This window comes from Hemiscyllium ocellatum, chromosome 11, assembly GCF_020745735.1.
Source record: "Hemiscyllium ocellatum isolate sHemOce1 chromosome 11, sHemOce1.pat.X.cur, whole genome shotgun sequence".
Lineage (NCBI taxonomy): Eukaryota > Metazoa > Chordata > Chondrichthyes > Orectolobiformes > Hemiscylliidae > Hemiscyllium > Hemiscyllium ocellatum.
In genome coordinates, this window is record NC_083411.1 from 77,553,072 (window position 1) to 77,579,018 (window position 25,947).

A 25,947-nucleotide genomic window follows, 5' to 3' on the forward strand; every position below is an offset into this window, starting at 1 on the left:
TACACAACAATCCCAATAAGCAAATTCCTTTAAAAACCAGTATAAATGGGGCAGATGCTTACAAGTTTAAGTTGAAGGGCAGAAAAGAGAGAGACAGTTTCCACAAAGCTCCCTGATGAACTTCCAATCAGGTCAGGACTGAACTAAAACTGCTCAGCTCAGCTTGAGAGCTGACCACTCCCCTTTCTTTATACAGGTCACTTCTAAAACATGAACACTTTGGCCTGAAGTCTCATCTGTTTATATAAACAAAAGGCCTCTCAAAATCCTTTTAACTTTGTACAAAACCAGACTGATCAGAACCCAGCCCGGTTTATTATCCCTCGGAAAAAAAAGTCAAGGACAGAGTCTCCTTGAACCAAGAAACAGTTTTTTTTTAAAAGGGGCTAGCTTTGTGACAATATAGATAAAAAAAAATGATATGTATATTTACACAGTACTTCACAATTTGTGTTCAATTAGTTCCTGTTGTTGGACTTGATTCCATAAGCTTTTGTCACAAACGCTGCTGTGCAACTTTAAAAATATTAAGCTGGGTCCAAAGAGAGCAGACAACTCAATGAGTTGATCAATGTATACCAAAATAAAATGCTTTTAGCTGACATGCATTAAATGATGAAACTGCTGCAAATGTGTTGCTGGTCAAAGCACAGCAGGTTAGGCAGCATCTCAGGAATAGAGAATGCTGTGCTTTGACCAGCAACACATTTGCAGCTGTGATCTCCAGCATCTGCAGACCTCATTTTTTACTCGAAGATTAAATGATGAAAGAAATGTTGGTCTGAGGATCATCACAGAAAATGCCCATGATTTCATATTTACAAAAGAAATAAAGACTTGCAATTGTATAATGCCTTTCATGACACCAAAGCATTTTATAGCCTATGAAGTACTTTGGCAGGGTAGTCTCTGTTGTATGATAGGAACTTTCCCAGCCAATTTCCTCAGCAAACTCCAACAAACAGCAATATGATAATCACTGGATAGCCTGTTTTGTTAATGTTGATTGAAGAAAAAACATTGACCAGGAAAGGGATCATTCTCCTGCTCTTCTACAAGATAATGCCATGGAATGGTTGGTGGATAAAAGGAGATCTGTATAACCGGAGGCTGAGGGGTGACCTTATAGAGGTTTACAAAATTATGAGGGACATGGATAGGATAAATAGACGAAGTCTTTTCCCTGGGGTCGGGGAGTCCAGAACTAGAGGGCATAGGTTTAGGGTGAGAGGGGAAAGATATAAAAGAGACCTAAGGGGCAACTTTTTCATACAGAAGGTGGTACATGTATGGAATGAGCTGCCAGAGGATGTAGTGGAGGCTGGTACAATTGCAACATTTAAGAGGCATTTGGATGGGTATATGAATAGGAAGTTGAAAATGTGTTGCTGGTTAAAGCACAGCAGGTTAGGCAGCATCCAAGGAATAGGAAATTCGACGTTTCGGGCATAAGCCCTTCATCATTCCTGATGAAGGGCTTATGCCCGAAACGTCGAATTTCCTATTCCTTGGATGCTGCCTAACCTGCTGTGCTTTAACCAGCAACACATTTTCAACTGTGATCTCCAGCATCTGCAGACGTCATTTTTTACCCATATGAATAGGAAGGGTTTGGAGGGATATGGGCCGGGTGCTGGCATGTGGGACTAGATTGGGTTGGGATATCTGATCGGCATGGACAGGTTGGACCGAAGGGTCTGTTTCCATGCCGTACATCTCTATGACTCTATGGCTTCCATTTCAGTGTCAGTCTTGAATTTTGTCTTCATTTCCTAGAGTAGGACATGAACCCACAATCTCTTCATCGGAGAGGAATCTACTACCACATTTGTCATATTCTAGTTGGCATACTCTGTTGTTAGTGAACCGTTGCCACTTTTCCACTCTCAATTGCTGATCTTCATAGATATTAAATTCTGTGACTTCAGCTGACTACACCACAAGTTAAGTTATGACAAGCCTATGTGCCACAGCTATTTGAATATGACTAATTATTTTTGCTTGCCAGTCTACACTTCCAAATCTTTTCGAGGTGTCAGGTTTTTTTGGCTGTCTCAGTATTTTTGAAACAGTTCTGCAGCTTTTTCTAAATTTCCAAATTGATATGTTGGTTTAAGTTTGCTTCAACTTATGTCATCCTAACTTAGTGAATACTTTAATCACTACAGGAATACATTGGTCATAATTGACAAAATATTCATATTTAGAAGCAATTACAACTTGAATATTGAACCATAAATTGATTTTTGATTGTACATATTCTATTTCTGTTCATCTTGAGTGGATTCCATTAATGTAACTGAAATATAATACTTACAGAGAATTTGAATGGTAGGTTTTCACTTTATTCTGTTTTAACATAAAGAATAAAAGGGCTCATGCCCGAAACATCGATTCTTCTGCTCCTCAGATGCTGCCTAGCCTGCTGTGTCTTTCCAGCACCACATTTTTCAACTCTTAATGTAAAGAATGATAAATAAAGATTCCACCAGGGAGATCAACTTATCAGCAAACATCATTAAATTCGATAAAGTCAATACTTGCAGAGTAGAGCAGCAGTCAAGTCATTGCAGTGCATGCATCTTAAAGAAATTCATGGCGTTTACTTTGTAATTGATGCCATCCGTCTATCAAACCAACAAAGCAATAACTGGGCAAAAGTACTATATAAGACATTAAAGATCAAGTGCATGCAATTACAAACATTAGAAAACACTAACTACTGAATGTGCAATTCTTGACTTGTGCCATTTTAAAAAATATATAATTTTTGATTAACAGTGTTACTCTTTGGTGTCATTAAACCTTTTGACAGCTTTTTAGACACAACATATGAATCAGGTACAGAAACAGAAAGTCCAATGAAAATAAAAATGATCCTACTGAAAATTATGCTAGACTGAAAATACTAATAATAAACAGAGGATATTAAAGAAAAGGGATAAATTATGCAACAATATATCAATCTCATTTTCATGAGCTGTATGCTCTATATTCAAAACGTTTTTTATAAAAAACACCAAGGCAGCACTTCAAAAAGACTATTAATCATGTTTTTGTGTCTGGTGAATACATTAACTAACAGGCAGTTGCTGGGTTGAGAATGGGTTCTGTTCTGGAGTCCATTCGCAAATTAAGTTGTACACAAGTTGGAACACAATGGAGAGTAATATAAAGGAGCCATTTGTAAGTATAGGAAATACTCATAAGTTGGATCTTTAAAATTACACCGTGGTATGAGATCAAGTTATAAGTATGAGCATTTGTAAGTCAGACTTTCATAAATTGGGTTGTCCTTTATTAAGACAATAGATACAAGGTATGTACCAAACATCAAAATTCATGCTTTGATTCAGTAATGCCTGGATTCCAAGGAAGAGTAATTGAGTATGCTAATATTGTATACATTATGTGTCATCTTCTTAAAAAAATTAGTTTTTGCCTCCTACAACTTCTCATTGCTATGCATCCTAAAATGACCCAATTTTCAATCTTATTTAAACTAGGACATGGTTGCTACCTGTAAATAGAAACAACAACATATGCCATGACTAAGATACATGAAGGTACTATAATATATTAATCGAACATACTGGCAACTTAAACAGATTGCTATTGAAAAGACTTATAAGCATTATTTGTAATGTTGCCTGTCAGGAAAACAATGTTTCTACTCTTCAAACAGCAGTGAATTAGAAATGAACATTCATATTAATGACAGCTTCTTATTATTGCTGTGTCTTTCTGTCTCTCACCACATTAAGTAGCACCGTCAAGGCACCAATCTATGTGTTTTAAGATAATGACATTAGATCAACTATTGTAATGGATTCCACCTTCCAACCATTCATAGGATGACGTTCCTGATACGAAGCTTCTGTGGTATGTAATTCTGACCTTCTTTCTAGTGGATTTAACTTAAATGGATTATACTGGTCTTTCTTATTCCTTTGCAAAGTAAAGAACTGCAGATACTGGAAATCAGAAACACAAACAGAAACTGCCGGAAAAGAAAACTCAGCAGGCTTGGCAGCAGCGTGGAGAAAAAGAATATATTTGCTTTCTCTCCTCAGATGCTGCCAGACCTGCAGAGTTTTTCAAACAATTTCTGTTTGTGTTTCTTATTCCTGTCTTATCCAAATGAAACACTTCATTTCCTCATGTCACCTTGTCAATGCAACTATTTCAGAACTGATGGCAACTAGCACAACTGAGGCAAATTATTGTGAATGATTGACAACAAAACAGAGTTAACGGGCACAATCTTAAGGCTTTGTTTTGCCAAGTGTGATCGCACCAGGTTTTTGTGCAGTATTTTTGCTGCTAGAGTGTTTTCTCAATGTGAGTTGCCAACAGATGTCATTAACCACCAACCCCATCCTAAGACTTTCCTCTCATTTAATTCTGTCCCCACTTCACCATACATCATTCCTGGAACAATTCATCACTCACCAGGTATCCCAGAATTGACTGGAATCGCTGGCACCAGCGCCAAACTTAAAAGGCCAATGTTTACCTGTACAATTATGCTCAGTCAGGAGCTGCCCTGCATGGTGCTGATATTTACCCAGGACATGGCAGACAAAGCATTTGGCAATCCCCATTGCATAGAAGGACCTGAAGCTATTGCTGGATGGGATGTTGCAGAGGAGTGATATACTCCTCCCTTCCCCCCAACAAGGACCAGCAGCGGAAGCCATTAAACCAGACTATGTCAACTTTGTTCAGCATTGCCATCCAGGTGTACAGTCTGGAGGAATAGGCAACAATGTAGGAAAAAGGTTGATGTCTTATCCATTCTATCAGTGCTACCATCTTCTTTGATACCTCACACTCAGTCTATTCAGTGTCCCATCAAGGCTCATGCTGCATCACTCTCAATATTGCCTGCAACATCTTCCCTCATTCACTTTCATCTATCCCAAACCTCAACAGCATCAAACCTGCTTGCCCTCTGCGTAGCCCAATCGCTTTCTAAGGACATCTACCCATTTGCATCAAAAATAACAACTGTATCACCCACTTTCACCTTCCATAATACCTGCATTATTACAATCCAGAAGAAAAATAGCCCAACAAATTGGTAAGAAGAGGCAGAAAGACTCATGACAGGTAGTGGACTGACTGACTGACATTTCACTCATCACTCCATATGTGGATAGCATCCTGCATCTGACTGACAGTGTCCAAGCACTGGTATTGGAAGTTGCCCTTGACAGACTGAGCTGGTACCTACTGAGGGAAGACTATTCCCTTGACTGGACTGAGGTTTGTTGGCATCTATAACAAACTTCCTGGCTTTGTGTCTGCTCTAAGAGGCAAGGCAATGAAGCAAAACTGTGAGCCTGATATCTCTGACTGAGAGGGCAAAAAGGCAAAGCAAAGCAATGCTAGACAGGATACTCTGAGTAACTAGGTAGACTGAAAGTCTGTGAGCAGTTTGACAGCAAGCAGACAGGCTTCAGATGCAGCCTGGTCCACTCAATAAGTTGGATTCACATGCCTGAATGCAGAGTGTCCTTGCTACAGCATTGCAATAATCATTGCCAGTGCAGCACTGAAGTGTAGAAGCATTCTGGTCGTGGAAAGGAGATGTGCCATGAGGCTTTTTAGAGGCAAGTTTATGGAGAATACCCTGGGATGTTGGTTCTCTGTGTCCAATATGGAGGTCTTTTGGACCAAGTGGTGAAATGAAGTCACCAGGGGGCCCCGAGCTCAAAATTTCTCAACATCTAGCTCGCTTGGTGCATTTGGTAAAATAGGATGCTAACTGTTAATAAGGGGAGAGTCTGTGTTAGGAAGGAAACTGTGTTAGTAAGGTGTCTAACAAGCTTTAATCCACTTTAATTGGCAACTTGCTCTTGCCTAGCAAGAACCTCACCTCACCACTTGACAAATGCATAAAAGGTGGAATGAGTTGCTCCCGACATTGACGATGGCCTTGCCCAGCTTTTCATGGGATGCTACTACAACTCTCACTGTAGCCTATATCATTCAGGTCACGATAAGATTACGCTCAATGTTTCTTTTTTTGAGATTATTTATAGTGTGGAAACAGACCCTTGGGCCAACAAGTCCACACCGACCCTCTGAAGAGCAACCCACCCAGACCCATTTCCCTCTGACGAATGCACTTAACACTACGGGCAATTTAGCATGTTCAATTCACCTAATCTGCACATTTTTGGAATGTGGGAGGAAACTGGAGCACCTGGAGAAAACCCACGCAGACACGGGGAGAATGTGAAAGCTGCCTGAGGCGGGAATTGAACCCAGGTCTCTGATGCTGTGAGGCAGCAGTGCTACCGTGCTGCCCACAGATAACTTCAGATAATTTCCAAATATTATCATGGGATTCCTCTCTGCAAAGATGCTGAGGGCAAATTCTCCCATTGCATTTGAAGTGTGGGAGTGAGTGCTTTCAGCAGTGTGGAACATGCTGGCCCCACTACCAAGAAAGTGACTGCATCTTCCACCAATCAGTTCATTAAAACCTGACTGGCAAGGTAGGGCAGGTTCCTTGATGAATTCCACATCTCCGGAATCTGCCAACCCAATCAGAAGCCCGAAACTTCAAGATTCTAAAGTCGAGGCCTATTCTTTGGAGACTCCAGTGGCAGGAAAATAAGTTTGAATTTTACTTTTCTCATGGGGTGGAGCCCAAGGGTTTGGATGCAAGTGCAGGCAGCTGGCTTCCAGATTGAGGCAGTTGAAGGCCACCCCCAACCCAAGTAGCAGGTCTATCCTAGTTTCCCAGACAAGAAGCTACCCACATTGAGGAAGGAGGAGATTACGGAGGCAACAAGATGAGAACCTCTCACCTAGAGGTTAGCTAGTGAGGTAGCAAAAAGGAGGTAAGTTTCTCTCTGGGGCCAACTGTCCTCCTTTCCACCTCTAAGGAGAGCAAGAAAATCATGCCTTGATTAACTTCTTGAGCTTTTCCAACATTTTATGTTTTCATATCAGATTTTCCAGCATCCACCATATTTTAAAGTCATCCAGTCATAAGAGGTCTTTAAGATGGAGAAAGTCCCTTCAACCCATCAAGTCTACAATGGTCAAAAACAATCCCTTAACTATGCTAATCCCATTTTGCTTCTATTTTAAATAATTGATGGCTTTGAGACAATGAGATTTTTGCCTTCACTTTCACTGAATACCTTGAATATCTCGCTCTCCATCCGAGTGAAAGAATTTCTATTAAAAATAATAAGCCTCTTTATGCACACAACAATCACTGAAGTCCTTAGTCTATTCATCAGGCGATCAATTATTTCAGATGTGGTAAATGCTTTCATATTCACTATCAGCATCCAAAAAAAGCTGATGGCCACATTGGTTACAGAGATTTTTATTCTGTCACCAAAAATCTGGAACTCAGCCACAAATCACTCATCATAGCAACTGCTAATCTAAATGCGGCATATACTGTGTATGGATTTCTCTTCACATCATGATCTGGGTCAGTGAACCATGGAGTAATAATCGTATACTGCAGATGGGTCTTCCATATAACAAAAGCATTGGCAGGGAAACAAAAACAGATGTCATGTCTACCAGATGTGGCATCAATTTTAACACCACCTGTGAACCCAATCAGCATTTATCAAGAACAGGTCAAGTAAGTCAACTGCTCAAAAACTGAAACACAGTTTAGCTGTAGCCAAGGAAACTATTTAAATATTTTGCCAAGTATATGGCTACCTCTTTTCATACTGTTCAATACATGTCAGACTTAACAACTTAGACATTTTGAAATACATAACCATTAGAAAGAGCTGAGCTCGCTTCCAGTAATCTCACAAGACAAGCCCAACACTAAGTGCCATCTATGTAACGTGGAGGTTCAACGATAGCCAAGGTACTGAATGACTTTGAACATGTATCAATCTCAAAAAAAGATGGAGGAAATCACTTTCTTTAAAGTGCTTAAGTAAAATGGTTGCAAAACCACAGCAAGTACTCTAGTGATTCTAAAAATAATTTATGATAGCATGACATAATTGCAACAGTGTTTCTCTGAGGAACACTTCATCCTTTGGGATTGGCAGTATATTGGAGTGAAATCCTTTATGGTTACTGCCAGTTTATTGTGCTTTATTTGATAGGAAAAAGAAAGTGACAATAAAACAGCATCATTAAATTTCTGACAATCCTTTCAAAATACAGAAAACCTGAATTGCATCAGATACCACATAAATGATATCACCAGCAGCACAAGGAGCAATTCATCACCTTTATACATCTGGAGAAGGTGCTGAAGCAGAGCTAAAATCTTTTTTTTCTTTTATAATTTCTATCACCATTCACTAAAAATTGTGCCGACACATTTCATTCAAATGTATGCTGAATCAGTTGATTTTCTTTAAAAGGAAAAAGGACACTCCTTCATTTCTCATAATTGTGTGCCCACATCCAGCCATTCCTTTACAAGATCACGAGGAAAGTAATGAGATGTTCGACCTCTGTCAGCAAATGAAGAAATACCAGGCAGTGTGACATATATTCAAAGAAGCCCATTTCAAAATGAACTCCCTTCCCAGCTTAGCTACCCATCTGACAAGACCATTATTCCTCTCCAACTCCAAATAATCATTGATTCAGAACCAAATAAGCTGCTGCATGTATTACCCCAACCTCCCAACTGACTGTATCACTCTTGGTGCAATAAGCTGCTGTGGTAATGTATTCCACATGCATGTAGTCAGAATCCTTGCAATAGTGGCATTAGAATCTATGTCTGGGAATGTACAGTTTCTTAAAATCCAACCAAATATACTTTGGAAAATGTATGATATTATATCTGCATATAGAATGGACTCATCAAAGGAATTAATAAGAAAACTACTAACGAGCTCATCGACAAAATTCCTTGCTGTTAGAACATATTCTCCACAATCAATGTATCTTATCTCTCCCTAATTTCGGTTTACTTTTGGGTCCTCGGTGGTTTTCATTAGAAAGTTGCCTTAATTCATAAGGTTTGGATTTAGTGTTGATTGTTGCAATATCACCCACCAAGAAAGTAAGAATCAGTATAAATAATAGGACATCTGCTCCAAATAACACCTCTTAAAATGGCTTTAAATGAAGTGAGAATCCTGCATAACAAAAGCAAGACACCATCACTCTAAAACGTCATTTCTTTCTGCTCCAAGGGAGTCCAAGGTTCATAATGGATACAGTGAATGCAAAGTTTGCCAATGTCTGATTATTTTGGAATATCTCCCATGAGGAGTTTTTTATGTTTCAAGTTCATCTCTGTTAAGCTCTCAGCCCTGCCATTTTAATCTGCAGCTAAAAAGTTGTTAAATGGTACTGCAGAATACTTCATAATGTAATGTCTAAGTTGATGTTGGCAGCAGCACCTGTCTATCCCAAAAGCACATAAAGTTGAGAAGGACTGCCATCTGTTTTCACACAGATGGAAATACCCATGTCAGTGCTTTGCCCAAGAAATGATCAAATTCATCACACATATGGTATGTGAAGTGCAAGAACATCAGTTTCATCTGGGACACAATCCCAAAATCGTGAAGCGTTGCTTTTATACCAGATTGCATAGAAATTTAAAAAAGGCAATAAAAATTGCAACTTAAAGGGAAAGTGTGTGCATGTATCTTAATTACCATCATCGTTATTTTATATAAAGATGCAGATCAATGTAATTCAGAACAATTTTCTACACAGTAACATGAGTTATGCAGTGTGTGAGTTAGAGGAAAGGGAAAAATCCTCCCCAGAACTATCTTTGCAGTGTACTTTCAAGATAAAAGCATTCACCATTGTATCAGCTAGGACCTTCCAACTTACAAACCATCATTTCTTATGTGGTGAGTGAACATACAAAAGTGATTTTTAGCAGTCCAATCTTTTAGGACAGATTCATGCTCGTAAAAACTAAATATAAAATGCAGGTGATTCAATTTATTTTATTAAAGATGTTTAATATCCAATAAGGGTCAAATGCAAATGGTGACCATTCAAATAATCACAATCCGAACCCACAACAGAAACATATAAGGATTGCTTCTTTTATTCAGTTTGTCAGGCAGTCTTTCTATCTCAATGATTTTATGTTTGGTCAACCCTGGTTTTGATTTATTGAGGAAACGAATGAATGTTCTTGGGTGGACAGTTGGACAGTTCCCAACAAAGAGATTTATGAAAGGTTCATGATACCATTCATTGAGCTTGGAGAAAATCCAAGGACTTTTATTTTCAAGGCAGTGATTGTTCTTAGATTCATGAAATGATTTTCATTTTGTTTGCATTTTTTTCTCAAAAGAACTCTCAACTCTTGAAAGACAGTCACTTTTAGTGAAAAGCTAATCAAGTTGATTCATTGAGGTGATAAACTAACATTCCTAGACAAGCAGGCAGACAGGCAACCTTAAGCATGATCATTTCAAATGGAATGCTGGAGTCCCATGAGATGAAGTCACTTATGTTTGTTGAAAAACAATAAATCAATGAACAATTTTTATGGTTATTGAGGAGACAAATTATAGTCTGATGAAAATGTCCTTGTGAGATTTGGTGGAAAGTTGATGGATCTATTTGCAGACAAATGGTTGGACACAAATTATTTCACTGAGTTTAACTCAATGTTCCATTCAAAAGCTAGATTTGTTTGCATGTGCACAATTCATTTAATATCCATTGGCTATGGTTATTAATGAATAGAGGTAAAATTATAGAATAATTCATTCCATCTGTCAAATTAATTACCAGCACAAACAACACCTAAATTAACTATCAAGCTGTCAAGTTTCATTCATAAAATGGAAACAAAAACTCTTGGCTACGAATATTCACAACATGTTTTTAGTGGGCAGGTTGCAATGTATATTTCTGACTTTGCACAGCTTGACTTTGTTCCAGCTTCATCAAATTGACCCAAGGAGCCATGACAAATCCTACCAGTAAATAATAATCATCATTTAGCTGATTCAATGTTCCTGATGTCCATTCAGTATAAAATTCCCTTTAATGACACACAAGGAGTCTGTGATCTATGCAATGTCTGGAACATTTATGTTCTTTAGTTTGCTAGCTCAGTATTCAGGAAAATACAAAGGTGGCTCTTAGATCTCAGTTAGTTATTACAGAATCAACTTTGACTTTCATGAGCTGCAAAAGGTTGAACACGAAGAAAACATGTCCATTATCTGGGAAATTGCTGTGGTAATGTAAGCAATAATGGAGAATCTTCTGTAATGTCAATCCAATATAACTCAATCAGAGGCTATTTAAAGTGTACTGTGTAATAGGTGTTCTTGTGCTGTCTTGCTAAGTCTCAGGGCAGAACCTGACCCATTTGTGTTAACAAGTCTGAATGAAGTGTTGGGCACGGTTGAATAAAACAAAATCAGGCAGAGAAACAGGTTATTAATGAGGGAAGTCAGGCCACTGTATTGCTGCAAGTAATCTCAATAGTATACATAATTAAGGCAATTCCAGCATGCTGCACTCTTCATAAAACTGAACAACATAACCTGCATCAAATATGTATTTCTACTTCACGAACAGTACAATCATGATCCGCAGAAAGGCATCCATTGACAATAAATTGGTCTCTACCAAAACCAACATTAACACATGCTTTCAAGTAACAATATTCTGTTCAGTTACAGAGTTGGCATCAGTGAATACAGAGAATGATGACAGAAAGATGAAACCAGGAAAACAACATACTGGTTGAAATCTTGAAGGGAAAGAGATATTTCAAATTTCAGTCTAATTACACTAGAAAGGTAACCTGGAGGCACTGAGCACTTAGAAATTGAACAGCTTTTTCACTCATACATTTCAGTGCTGCTAATGAAAGGTTTCGTAACCTTTCCAAACCGCAGCAGCTTGGTCAGAAACAGATCTTCCCTCATCATAACCGCTGAGTTCTTTTCAATATAATTGTATGAAAGTTTTGAAATGTGCTTTCAAGTGCCTTCTACACATGAGGCTCCTTTTTTTTGCAAGCTAGAACATCAAACTAAACACCATAATTGGTTCAATTGTATTACAGAGGAATTTGATTGCTTTGATTTACAATTCTTTTCTTCTTTACAGTTTGACTGCACTGTGTGAATACTGTCCTGGGCAGTTGACTAAATCTAAAAAGATCCATGGTAGTAATAAATAGCAGAGTGCACTTGCAACTTATAGGTAGATGCAATACTGAAATTACTACTTCCAAGACTATTTTAGTATCAACCCTGCAGGTATATGCTGTATTTCATCTTATTGTTATTTTCTGATGCTGATTTCTCATTGATAATGCAAGTGGATAGTGCTGATAAAGAGCTCCTACAAAACAGTTTTCTTGAGAAATGTGGTTTGGGGCTAAATAAATAAAATAGAGAGGAAAAAAACATAATAAACACGCAATTATTAAACATATGGCTTACAAATTAGACTGGCTGATTAACTGTTCAGCAACCATCTCTTGAGTTCTCCTTGATATACTTATCGGTCAGTTATGCTGATTTTTTTTTGATGATTGCACAATGATTAGTGAAACATCAAATTAAATTATAGAAGCAAAGTAAAGTAGCACCACCTAGCTTCACCCAAATGAGAAAAGTCCTAAGAATGGCACAAACAATTAAGATGAGACATTACATTCATAACAAAAAAAACAAACTAAAGTTTCACAACAAAATAAATGAATTGATAGCAATATTGAAATAAATGCATTTGATCTGGAAGCCATTACAGAGTTGTGCCTAAAAGATGAATAGGTTTGGGTCCTGAATATTGGGGACTATATGACATTCAGGAAGAATTGAAGGCTGTGTAAAAGTGAAACATTAAAATGCTATTCAAGGAAGACATTTGTGCAACAGTCAATATTGACCTCAGTTCAGAAGATCAGTATGTAGAACTGAGTTGGTTGCAGGTGAGGAATAGTAGAGGAAAGACGTCATTAGCGGGAGTGGTCTACAGGATTCACAACAGTCACCACAAGGCAGGACAAAAGATGCAAGAAGAAATGTTGGGTGTTTATGATAAAGAGACAGCAATAATTGTGGGCGGTTTTAACCTTCACACAAACTGCAAAAATCTGACTGATAATGATAAACTGAATGAGAAGCTCATAGATTGCTTACAAGATACTTTCTTAGTGCAACACATTTTACAGCCAACCAAAGAGTGGACTATATTAGACTTGATATTGTGTAATGTGATAGGATTAATTACGACCACAGAGTAAAGGTAGCATGAGGCAGCAATAGCTATGTGATCGAACTTAACATCCAATTTGAAAGGGACGGGTTGGTCTAATATTTGCATTTCAGACTTAAATAAGGACAACCATGTGGGCATGGAAGCAATATTAGTTGAAATGAAATGGGACACATGAAATGTGGATAGATTTCTTAAGTGCGTACGAGACCATTTTCTGATTCAGTATGTGGATGTACCTACTAGAGAAGGTGCAAAACTTGATCTGCTCTTAGGAAATAAGGCAGGGCAGGTGACTGAAGTGTCAGTGGGGGAGCACTTTGGGGCCAGCGACCATAATTCTATTCATTTTAAAATAGTGATGGAAAAGAATAAACCAAATCTAAAAGTTGAAGTTCTAAATTTGGGAAAGGCCAATTTTGACGGTATTAGGCAAGAACTTTCGAAAGCTGAGTGGAGGCAGGTGTTCGCAGGTAAAGGAACGGCTAGAAAATGGGAAGCCTTCAGAAATGAGATAACAAAAATCCAGAGAAAGTATAATCCTATCAGGGTGAAAGGGAAGGCTGGTAGGTATAGGGAATGCTGGATGACTGAAGAAATTGAGGGTTTGGTTAAGAAAAAGAAGGAAGCATATGTCAGGTATAGATAGGATAGATCGAGTGAATCCTTAGAAGAGTATAAAGGAAGTAAGAGTATACTTATAGAATCATAGAGTCATAGAGATGTACAGTATGGTCCAACCTGACCACACCGACCAGATATTTCCAACCCAATCTAGTCCCACCTGCCAGTACCCAGCTCATATCCCTCCAAACCCTTCCTATTCATATACCTATCCAAATGCCTCTTAAATGATGCAATTGTACCAGCCTCCACCACATCTGACATGGGGAAGATATTACACTCAAAGATATTACAGCTTAGCCCTTAGGAAAGCTCAGAAATTTGAAAGTCAGCATTGTTTCAGTTTGTAAATAAATAAAGATAGGTTAAATGAGAAGACAAAAATCTGGCAAATGCCAGAGAAAAATGTGAATTCACTCACCTTAGCAGGAAGAATTTTTTTTAAAATTACACACGATTTGGAGGTGCCGGTGTTGGACTGGGGTGGCCAAAGTTAAAAATGACACAAAACTAAGTTATAGTCCAACAGGTTCATTTGGAAGCACTAGCTTTGGTGAAACACAGGATGAAAAGGCAACACCTCGAAAGCTAGTGCTTCCAAATAAACCTGTTGGACTATAACCTGGTGTTGTAAGATTTTTAACTTAAAAATTAAAGCATTACTTAAACGAAGAACATCTGCAGAATTCTGAGGGACAGAGGTATAGGTGTTCACGTGCATAAATAACAAAACGTTAATATGTAAAACATATGTAAGGCAAGTGACATATTGTCCACTCTTGTAAGATGAATTGAGCATAAAGATAAGGATGTTATGCTTCACTTATACAGGGCATGTATGAGACCACATCTTGAATATTGTTTTGGCTTCCTTATATAAGGAAGGATGTAATATGTAAGAAAGGAGGAAATTCAGAGAAAGTATACGATATTAATAATGGAATGAATGAGTTTTCTTATAAAAATATGTTGGAGAGCCTGGGATAATTTCTATTATAGAAGAGTGAGGGGTAGCTTGATTGAATTCTATAATATTCTGAATGGTCTTGTCAAGGTGGATATGGAAAGGATGTTTCTTCTTGTGGGTGAGTCTTAAACTAGGAGGCGTTGTTTTAAAATTAGGGGTCGCCCTTTAAGGTCAGAGGTGAGAAGAATATTTTTCTCTCAGATAATTGTGCAACTTCAGACTGCTCTGCCTCAGCAGGTGTGGAAGGGCACTCATTTGATATTTTTGACAGGAAGACAAATTCTTATTGGGAAAGGGAATCAAAGGTTATTGGAGGTTGATGGAAATGTGGAATTTGAAATACAAGCAGATCAGCCATGATCTTATTGAATGAGACCACATGGGGCCTACATCTGTTTCTATCTGCCACTGCCATTATATAAAGTATCTATGCCTCATATATCTATATGTCAAATTTCACAGATTTGTTTCCCCATTTTTTAAGAAACGTTGTTCAATTAGTAATAGATGCACTAAAAATAGAAAACCAATTATATATTTTGAGCTGAATTAAAATGATCCAACCCTTTCCCAACGGGCACTGTTCTGATCGATATTGTATTTAAATTTGCAATGAGTTATATAGCACATCTTTGTTGCCTGTCAACTACAAAGTGTTAATTTGCCAGTTTGCCTTTTAAATATTTTTAGGTGAATAATAATACAACAAATGCTGGGAACTAAATTTTTTGAATTCCAGTTTCCAGGGTCATGTTCGGACCATGTTCGGCAGTGCTTTTTGGCATTGTCCTCACTAGTACTTGTAGAGAGTTAAGAGGGCACCAAATTAGCACTGGGCACGTGGCCTGGATCCATCATGAGTGACGTCTCCATATGATTGATCTCTTTAGCTTCCACACATCTCAACATATTTATAGATCCACAGTTTCTGATTATCCTAAAATCCAAAGGAAGACCAGGGGCCAGTCTCCTTCCATTTGCCATTTGGCCTCCTTTCTTTTGATAGGACATGTCCTGAATGAGCATTGGATGCAGATAGTCCCAGTCTTTGGAAAGTAAAATCATATTGGGCTCAAAAGGATTTCTTGATTTCCCCATCCACAGAGACCTGTTGAGTTTTTCTACCATTTTCTGCTTTATTTCAGATCCCCAGCACCTGTACATTTTGTTTTCATCCTCCCAGGAGAGGAGGTCCTCAAATTGGCTCCAATCCCAGTCACTAGCTGCTTAATAAGGTGCTCTTTGTAAGGCAAAGAGCAGTCTCACATGTAAAACAGAAACCCAGTAAGCCTCCACATATCTTCTGGGGCAATTTGCTCAGCTCCTGCTGGAATTATGCTGGGAAGCCAGAGGAACGTTCAAGGATTTAGAAATCCTCAGTGTTCAATAGTTTAAATCAAAATAACTATTCATAAAAACATTTATGCTGCTGCTGCTGCTTCTACACATTTCAAAATTGGAACAATTGATAAAAATCACACAACACCAGGTTATGGTCCAACAAGTTTATTTGGAAGCACTAGCTTTTTGAGTGCTGCTCCTTCATCAGGTGGTAGTGGAGTATAAGATCATAGTACACAGAGTTTATAGCAAAAGATTACAATGATGTAACTGAAATTATAGATTGAAACAGACCTGGATTGTTTGTTAAGTCTCTCAGCTTTGAGAATGGGCATGTTGGTTTCAGTTCTTTCATATGGTAATCCCAGAATTTACTTAAAGTTACATTCTCAAGTGAAATTTAACAATAGGTGCCATGTCAGCCCAAATAATGCATTCAGGGTGCATTCCGATGTATAGTTTCCGTTACACCACACTGTGACCGTTTGCTATATATTCTGTGTCATACGATCTTATACTCCACAACCACCTGATGAAGAAGCAGCACTCTGAAAACTAATGCTTCCAAATAAACATGTTGGATTACAACCTGGTGTTGGGTGCTTTTTTAACTTTGTACAACCCAGTCCAACACCGGCACCTCCAAATAAAGGGAACAATTGATGTTACTGTTCTCGTAACCTAAACTACATTTTCATACTCCTCAGAACAACCTCCTAATATCAATTATCTCAACTAGTTAATTCATCCAAAATTGCCCTGTAGCATGGATCAAAGAAGAATATGCATTCAAATGCCTGAAATGTGGATTAAAATTGATATAAATAAACGCATTTGAATTATATGATTTATATTACAATGTGTATCGATTATTTCGTACATGTGCATGACGAGACACTATTGAGAACAAGATGGAGAAAAACAAACATCCAAAAATGCCAAGAGTCAACCACTTCTCTTTGTGTGTTTGGAATCAGTGTTTTTCTTCTGATAGTACGAGATCAAGATGTAGCAAACGCTTCACTGCTTCTGTTTGTAGGTGGTGCTACTGGCCCGACAGTCAGGAAACAGCTGCAGTTCAGGAGGGTATTTCTCCAATTAAAACAGCACGATTGTTTGGTCCCATGGCAATCCAATTTAGGGGAGCCTTGAAACCTTGAAGCCAATCAATTAGGTGGCGTTTGTTTTAGTTTATAAAGAAAATGACTGCCTTATCAATTCTGTTAATTGACATTGGCCGGTGTTGTTTTTTTTTAAAAAGCTGAGAAACACAAATTTTACTTGTGAGTCTGTCAAAAGTGCAGTCAAAACACAGACAACATATAAACATCCACATGACCACAAGTACCTTGGCAGTGACTTTGCCTATCATGCAATCCTGGTAGGGAAGCTTTTGTCAAATGCCGGAATCAGACAGTCTTTCTGTCACAAACCCAATAGCAAAATGATCATGAATGACCATGACTAAATTTAGAGTTTGCCATTAGTTTGAGAAGTCAGGAATGAAATAGCAGAAACAAAAGCACTAAGCCAAACTGAAAATATAAGGTAATCCAGCATCCACAGTTTTATATTTTAAACACTTTCACTAGCTTATGTTGAATTACTGTATGTAAAATAACATTTGTGATTCTTGTTACTGATTGTAACATAATCTTAGGATCACAACTGCTTAAATTGCTTCAGCTGTAACCTTGCAGTTTGTGAGCAGTAAGAACTTCAATTATGGAGAAATCTTTTAAACAAGCTACTCGACAATTCCAGAATAACTCCTTCAGTGATGAGAGTATTATTTTAGGTGATCATGCCCCCATTGAACTGAGTGTTATGTTTTGGCAATTTTTGCCCATTTCTCGACAATGGAAATTGGAAATACTGCTCGTTGTAAATGTATTTAACACAATGTGTTCACACAAGTGAATCTGTTTGAAAGCCAGTTAAAATACTAACGAGTTATCTTTGATGTTGTTTCCCTACAGACTGTAAATGAGTAGCAATCTGTTGACTTGTCTTGGTAATTGATAATACTTACACCCATTTTGTTAAAAACTTGCTGAATCAGAGTGCTCACTAGACAATCTGACTGTCTTTCCCTTTTATCTGTGAATACAGAAAGACTAAAGAGAAAGTGGACATGAATTCCATTTGGTAGCACCTGTTTTTCAGAACTATTAGATTGGTATGGTTTCCAAAAAGGCATTCATGCTGCAAGCATTCACATTTGATGTGGAATCTGCCAGATTCCTTAACAGTAAAGGAATTAATGCTTGCAAATTAACTTTCACTGCAGAAAGGAAGGACAATCAGGATGCAATGTTGTTTTGACACCAGCGCTACTACTTTGGAGCTTCCCATCCCAAACTGTGGCCTCCCTCAATATTCTACAGGTAAGGATTTATTTAATCCTCTAAAGAACCCAACAATGTTAATCCAAGAGTTCACCGATTACATATAGGTTAATGACTGAATTATTTATATTTGCCAACAGCTTACAGAAACTGGGTTGACTGATATTGAAGCATTTGCCAACTTAAATATGCATGCACAATCCAGTTGCTTCCTGATTTGGTTGGCCAAGTGAATTCTCATCTTGGAATCGAGCAAAACCACAAAGTATAGAGGCCATGCAGAGCTGGACAAGCTGTTAAGAAATTGGAGAAGGAAAGAGGAAGGAGAAGAATCAGTGCTGTCATCCTAAGCTATTCCATTGACACACTACCACTCTTGTGAGGTGGTGCCTCAGTAATTCTTAAAAATATGTTGAAGGACAGATTGTTGAGACATCCTTTGAACATTAGAGTCTGTAGCTATTGTAGCAGCAATCTCTGCTCATATGACAGAAAGCATGTCAGGAGTTTCAAATTGCATGTTGTGATCCCAGATGATGTTTCTACTGGACAAATCACATCCCAGAATAAAATCTGGTTTTATAGCTAATACTTTTGTATTAATTTAATGTGGTGGTCTTTGACTGAAACATTAGCACACAAAGCTGTAAACTTAATATAACAATAAAATAGAAGTATAATATGCCCAAAATAAATAAAATGAAATAAATCATACCAAGGGATTGAAATATAATATTTTGAAACACACAGCAAATGAATGACCACGACTAAATCATAGCAAAACCAAATCTTATTTACTCCCCAACACCATTACATTATCAAACCACAGATAAAAAAAAGCCTTCCCTATCAAATCTGTAGGTTTGATATAACCGCTTATTTCTCTCAGTTCCTATCCTGAGGGTCATGAAGCCTTTTCCTTGAATCTTCACACAACTGAGATTTTAGACTTTCTCAGGTTTGAATAATCATTGCAGGTTTCTCAGCAAACACTCCTGGTTTGGATGTTTTCAGAAACTACAGTCTGTCACTAAGGTAACTTAGTTTCATGACTGCTCTGAACAATCTCCTTATTTCTAAGATAGCCTGAATCTTGTATCTCATTCACTCTGGCCTCCTTCAAACTGTCTAAATGTTTTCCAGCTTCTGGGTTTTTCTCAGTGAAAGTAACCAACTCTTGATTATTCTAAGCCTGAAAGCAAGCTAATATTTTTCTCCCCCCTGTGGTAAACATCCACAATATAAACAAACTTCCATTAACACTCCAGGAGTCCCTGGGGGCACTTGCTTTTTCACCAATACTGGTTTACAATCATGGTTCTGAAGAGGCTGAGCTAGTTAATTATCAAAGCTCTTCAGAAAAACAGACAGGTATCAACATGCCACTAGTTCAAAGGGGGAATTATATGGCATAGAGTCCAGAAAGCAGAATAATCTTCCATTATTCAGATAGAATTAAGATTGCAAAGTTTGAAGTTTGAAGAATGGATGCTTCACAATTCATCTACAGTCATGCAAGTTTGCAGATGTAGGATCAAGACAGCAAATTTAGTAATGATAGAGGAACAAATGGATAATTTTGATATTGGATTTCATGTTTCAGGATTTGCAATTCAGCAAGGCTCCAGGGAAAAAATGAACTATAGAACTAAAGGCCAACTTCAATCTTGTTGATGTTGTTGTGGTTCTGTTCGCCAAGCTGGGAATTTGTGTGGCAAATGTTTTGTCCTCTGTCTAGGTGACATCCTCAGTGCTTGGGAGTCTTCTGTGAAGCGCTTCTGTGATGTTTCCTCCAGCATTTATAGTGGTTTGTCTCTGCCGCTTCCGGTTGTCAGTTCCAGCTGTCCGCTGCAGTGGCCGGTATATTGGGTCCAGGTCGATGTGTTTGTTGATAGAATTTGTGGATGATTGCCATGCCTCTAGGAATTACCTTGCTGTTCCCTTTGGCTTGCCCTATAATAGTAGTGTTATCCCAGTCAAATTCATGTCGCTTGTCATCTGCATGTGTGGCTACTAAGGATAGCTGTTTGTGTTGTTTCATGGCTAGTTAGTGTTCATGGATGCGGATCATTAGCTGTCTTCCTGTTTGTCCTATGTAGCGTTTTGTGCAGTCCTTGCATGGGATTTTGTACACTACATTGGTTTTCCTAGTCCATGCAAGGACTGCACAAAACACTACATAGGACAAACAGGAAGACAGCTAACGATCCGCATCCATGAACACCAACTAGCCACGAAATGACACGATCAGCTAATAAACACATCGATCTGAACCCAATATACCTGCCACTGCAACGGACAGCTGGAATTGACAACCGGAAGCGGCAGAGACAAACCACTATAAATGCCGGAGGAAACATCACAGAAGCCCTTCACAGGAGGCTCCCAAGCACTGAGGATGTCACCTAGATAGAGGACAAAACGTTTGCAACACAAATTCCCAGCTCGGCGAACAGAACCACAACAACGAGCACCCGAGCTACAAATCTTCTCCCAAACCTTGTTGATGTTATTTTGGAGCAGCTTTTGGCTTACTGACTGTTTGATGGCAATAAATATTTAGTCAGTTTTTGATGATCGAGGTGACTGACTCTCCCTTTAATTAACTTATTTGAATGCTGTTAATCACATTTGAAAAGTTCACATCAAGCAAAGCCTGACAAAAAAAAATTCTTAAACAACAAACTGGTGAGAGTATTTTATTCTTGTCACAGCCACAGTTGCATGCCACAGTTCAGACCAGCCTGTTACACAGCAGTCCATGTCTCACCATCTGCAAGAGCAGCATGTAGAACACACCAAGTGAAGCAGAGTACTGTAATGGCTCCAATTATATTACAGGCAGAAAGATCAAACATGCTGGAGATTCCAAATACAATTAGTGCAGATAATGGCCGATTATTTCTCAAATAGGATGTTCAGAATGAAGTGTTTCTGAAAGTGGTATTAACTTCATTGAAAACAATGGTTTGTCTGAAAAGCTTTATGTCAAGTGCCTCCTCATGATTCTGTCTCTTACACCAACAGTTTTTTTTTAACTGACCATCAATTATGAAGTATATTTTCTGAGGTATAATTCTTTTGATGCACTATTATACCTAAGAAATGCTAATATTATCAAGGGAACCAAACAATGTTTGCAACTCAGTATATTTGAAGTTGTTGGCACGTCAGTGTCTTTGAAAGGTAGTTATTTAATAATTCATAAGTTGCATTTATGAGACACATCCTTGTAGTGCAAAAACAGGAATTCTAACAGTTGACCTGTAAAGCCTCATAACAATTTAATTTCTAATAAGATGCTTGTTTCATGCATAGTTATCCCAAGTTAATTATTATAATACCCATTCTGACATCTAAATGATTTAATATTTTGGCGCTCATGTGTTACAGAACCATCCAACACTCAGTGTGATTTGAAGGTTGTTTCTGGTCTGTGGGATCACGTATCCACAGATTGCAGATGAAGAACATTTTAAGACAGAGATGAGGATCATTAGAATGTGGAATGCTCGTCCCCGAAAGGTAGTGGAGGCCGAAACATTATGTTTATTCCAGATGGAGTTAGATAGAGTTTTAGTAGACAATGTAGTTAAGGGTTATGGACTAGAAGAAGCAAAGTTAAGCTGAGATCACAATGAGATCAACCATGATCTGATTAATTAGAGGAACAGAGTCAAAGGGCCAAATAGCCTACTCATATTCCTATGTTCCTATCAATGTTCTGCAGTGAGGGAATTTAAGATCTGAAGATGAGAAAACAATGACACAATCATTTGAAAGGAAGTCAAAAATGAGGGGATGTGTAGTAGTGGTGACCAAATTGCATTCATTGAATGACTGACAGTGTGATTAGAATTTTGCATTGTTTCGAGATTGAACAACTTGGCGGGGTAGGAGCATGCAGAGACAATGGGTCAGCAGGGATAGTGGATCTTGGGAGCAGGTAGATCCGGGCAGTGTGTGGCTGAGGGATGATGAGGTTGGAGATGGTGGAGGGGAGATCACTGGAGGCAATGAAGGCATAGGCAGTGCGGGTGAAAAGTGTGAAGTGATATATTTTAGTCATAATTTCAAGGTAAGGGAGCACACAATGAACGATAAGCATCTTGGACACAAATTAGCAGGCCCTAGATTTCCAAGCCTGTGACCCCATTTGCCTCCGGTGATCTCCACTCCACCGCCTCCAACCTCATTGCCCCCAGCCCCACACTGCCCAGTTCTACTTGCTCCTGAAGCCCAGCTACTCCGGCGAATCCATCGTCTCCGCATAGTCCTGCCCCACCAAACTAACTTCTTCCTAACTCAATTCCATCCTCTCCCCCTTTGTTTAGACACTTCCCACCTACATCCATGACACTAAACATGCCCTCCACTTCTTCAGTACCTTCCTGTTCCCCGGCCCCCAGCACTTTATCTTCTCTGAGGACATGTCCATACCTCACAAGATTTGGAGGTCCTGGTGTTGTCCAATGGGCCAAGGAGCAGAAGATGGAGCTTAATTTAGATAACTGTGAGGTGCTGAGTTTGGAAAGGCAGATTAGGGAAAGACTTATACATTTAATGGTAAGATCCTGGGGAGCATTGCTGAACAAAGGCACCTTGGAGTGCAGGTTCATAGTTTCTTGAAAGTGGAGTTGCAGGTAGATAGCATTGTGAAGAAGGCATTTAGTATGCTTTCCTTTATTTCTCAAAGCATTTAGTATTGGAGATGGTCATGTTGCAGCTATATAGGACATTGGAGTTAGGCTACTTTTGGAATATTGTGTGCAATTCTGGTCTCCCTCCTATAGGAAGGAAGTTGTGAAACTTGAAAGGGTTCAGAAAACATTTACAAGGATATTGCCAAGGTTGCAGGGTTTGAGGTACAGAGAGAGGCTGAATAGGCTGGGGCTGTTTTCTCTGGAGCATCAAAGGCTAAGGGATGATTTTACAGCGATTTGTAAGATCATGAGGGGCATGGATAGGGTAAATATACAAGGTCTTTTCCCTGGGTTGGAGAAGTCCACAACTAGAGATCATAGGTTTATGGTAAGAGGGGAAAGATTTAAAATGGACCTTAGGAGCAATTTTTTCACACACAGACTAGTGCTTATATTGAATGAGCTGCCAGAGGAAGTGATGGAGGCTGGTGCAATTACAACATTTAAAGGCATCTGGATGGGTACTGTATAAGAATAGGAAGGGTTTAGAGAGCCAAGTGCTGGTAAATGGGACTAGATTAGGTTAGGATATCTGGTCCGCATAGATGAGTTGGACCGAAGGGTCTGTTTCCATGCTGTACATCTCTATGACTCGATGACTACAGCAGCCTCAATGGGCTAAAAGGTGTCTTTCCATGCTGTAATATTCTATGATTCCATGACTCAGTTGGCATTAAAACAAAACATACTTTGAAACATGCCTGTTTGTTAGCTTCAACCCTATTTTAGAATCTTTTGGCCTCTTAGACAAAGATTCTATAACGTGAAAATATTAATTTCCATCACAGTTCAATGATCATGTACAGTTGGGGTAAAAAAATACCTTGACAACAGGCTATGACAAAAAGCTTTGTCATTTATCTCAATCATCAAGGCACACCCACTCCATCCCCACAGCTTGAGTAGCTTTCTCAAATCTCAGCAAATAATTTTTCCCAAAATATTGTTAAAGTAGTCAAGAGCTTCTAACAGTATTGGATTTTTTAAAATATGCATAACAGACTGTGACAGTACAACTCAAGGCAGCAACTAAGTATGCCTACATTTTTTTTAATGTTGGCTTGCAATAAGGATTTTGACATGAGAGAAACCAGAATTCTGAAACGTGCATCGGTCGAACTGTGTGGAATATTAAGGTTGGCAGACACTTTGACAAATGATTAGTGTTGGAACTTTATTTGAAAAAAGATGATATCACCAAAGGGGTTGAAATCATTATGAGGAAAAAATTAAGTCTGTTGTGTTCATTGTTATCGACATTTGATTAACAAAATTGACAGAAATTTAATGCCCTCTCCAAAGGCAAGTTTGGCAGTGAGGGGATTTAAAAACACTTAAAAGAACAACAGGCAGAGATGTGCCACCTTTTCCTCTCTCCCTGAACCTGATGACATCCGAGGTGGGAGGTTTATGAATGGTGTCCCACCCCATTCGTGGAGCAGAATAAGAAAACCTGTGCAGGGCTGTTTGCACACTCCCAGGTGGGTGACTTATTTAAGGGTGCACAGGCTGTGTCTGAGGGACCCAGCATTGCGGGGTCAGCCTTGCTGCCAATCATCTCCCCCATCTGACTATTACTATGACCTGGGATCCAACTACAATAGTAGCTCATGGTGGGTATTGCCAACAGACAGTGCCTCTGATTGGAAGGCAGCATTGAATGCGTGGATCCTTTGCCCTATAGCTTCAAGGAAAGACCTACTGCTCTCTAATTAAGCACTTGAGTGGCGTTTAATTCAGTAGGCTAAAAGAGGAGTTATGGATCTTCTGTCCCTTTGTCTGGCAGATGAGAACCCCGTCATTAAATACCACTATCTGTGCCTGTTAAAATGTTGCCTTTTTGATTAATTTCAGAAATAGATTTGATATTATGGCTGCAAATCCCATATCTAGGCTGTGCTATATTTCTCTCTTTTCCTCACAGGAATGTGTATATTTTTCTTCCATTAAAATTGTCACGAAATTCTAATTTTCTCTTCCCTGCTACATTTTGCTTCAAAGTGTTTAGTATTTCTTTGTTGGCTTCCTTCAGTGCAACAGTTTCCCATTGGAATTTCAGGCAATCAGTGCAAAAGAAAGTGGTTAATCTGCAAAAGTTGATGATATTCAGACGGTGAAACAGATAAAATGTGAATGATGTCATGATGCTTTACTGAGTGCCTGGGAAGCCAATAACATGAATTGCCAATAATTCTTTAAAGATAAGGTTGCGTGAGCAGTGATTGGACCAGAGAAACAAGCAGAAATTTAAGTAATGAGATATAAAATAAATTAAAATGAGGCGAAATAAATTACCTCACTGTTCGGTTTTTATTCCCTTCAAGCAAATTGTTGATACATCCACCCACCATATAATGAAATGTGCTACATTATGTCACCTAATTACAGCTTTCAACCTACATGAATTATGAGGAGTGAGATTTCATGAGCATAAGTGTGAGACAGATTGCAAAGCCACTGAAGCCTGTAAACCTGGAGTTGTTTTCAAGGTGTATGACACACAGGAAAAGTTTTAATGAATGCATCTCAAGACACAATGAAGCCGTGAAACTTGCAGTCAACTATATTGTTCATTCCGCAACTCGAGAAGTAAATCGCAAAGGTAGGTACCGGACCAATATGGCTGAACTTAAAAAGAGACCGCATTAAAATACCCTGGGCTCCTGCTACTGCATTAGACATAAGAGAGAATGTGACTAGCTGTTTGTGGAGCTGTTTCTTTGGTCTCCAGACACGTGACAACAATGACCAGACATAGATGGTGCAGTAAGCACTGGGG